This window comes from Silene latifolia, chromosome Y, assembly GCF_048544455.1.
Source record: "Silene latifolia isolate original U9 population chromosome Y, ASM4854445v1, whole genome shotgun sequence".
Taxonomy (NCBI): Eukaryota; Viridiplantae; Streptophyta; class Magnoliopsida; order Caryophyllales; family Caryophyllaceae; genus Silene; species Silene latifolia.
Window position 1 is genome coordinate 44029493 of NC_133538.1, and position 1290 is coordinate 44030782.

Consider the following 1290-nt stretch of genomic DNA (forward strand, 5'->3'; position numbering starts at 1 on the left):
ATGAAAGTGTTACTTGGAAATTTGAGATGAGCTCGAGGTTAGCATAGTCGGTATACTTTTTTGAGTGTTCTGGCGATTACATAAGAACCATGTTAGGCGAGAGTTGTTGTTAGTTTTGGAATCTCATTTGGGTATTCACTTTGCGGCAATGAGGATTAGTAGCAAGAGTTCTTGAGATGTAGTTATAAGTTAGGATCGATAGATGTTTAGCTGAGATGAGTTAGATGTTTTGGGTGGTTGTCTCGTAATTTGGAGAATGACACCATCTATGCCTTCGGTTTCGAGAGTATAACAAGATCTCTTTGGGATGATAGAATGTGCAAAGGAATATTTGAATTTGGATTTTTGATTGAGGGTTGTACCATTTTGAGAAACTCATAGTTGACACTAGTTGCATATGAGTATAGATTTGTTAGCATCTTTTACCTTGATCTCGTTGAGGTGGTTTGTAGATGTTTGAGGATTTGGAGTGGTGAAATCACACTTATAGTGAAGTACCTTGTTTCATGGAATAGCTTAGGACGAAGTAACGTAAGTGATTTGAGGAAATCCTTAGAAGTGATGTGGTTATGAGTTTTGTTGTTAGGAAGTTTTCGGAACCGCTTAGGTTGATGTTGAGATTTGAGTATCTGGCATTTCCTTGTTGTCTAATCTCCCTTTTCTTGGACCATAAGCGTTACCGTTCATACCACTCTTCCTCACTTCGTCGCGCTCCTCCTTTAAGTTTGATACTCGTAACCTCTAAAACTCTATCTTTGACATCCTTGTTGACCTTACTTCGACTCTTACCCTTAGGGAGTTCACCATAGCTCTTTTGTTGGTTAAGTTTGGATTCTCTTAGCGTACTTTGTATTTATGATGTCTAAGTTACTTTTCATTTCATACGATTTCTAAACAGTTCAAGCTACCATTTTTGGTCCGTTGTTAAAAATTTATGTTACTTTTACAAAACTTTACCTACTTCTAAACAGTTCAAGCTATCATGATTTTTGATTGCTAAACTCGAGATTTCCTTAATTTTGCTCAATTTCTAACTAACTTTGACCAATTTATGATTTCTTTGTGAAAATTTAATGTTATATTTTCGAGTTCTTGACTCCTTTTAGAGTTTAAAATGAATCTTTTAATTTTCATTTGGCTTTTGCAAAAGAAAATTTGAGTGGATTGCCATTTTCATTTGGTTTTAACGTTGATAGGATGTTAGAACTCGTTATTAGAGACGTTAATAACTTGTTCTACGCTTGTCAGCAAATGATTTTGTTTTAAACTGTCCTTGACGTGGAAAGTTAG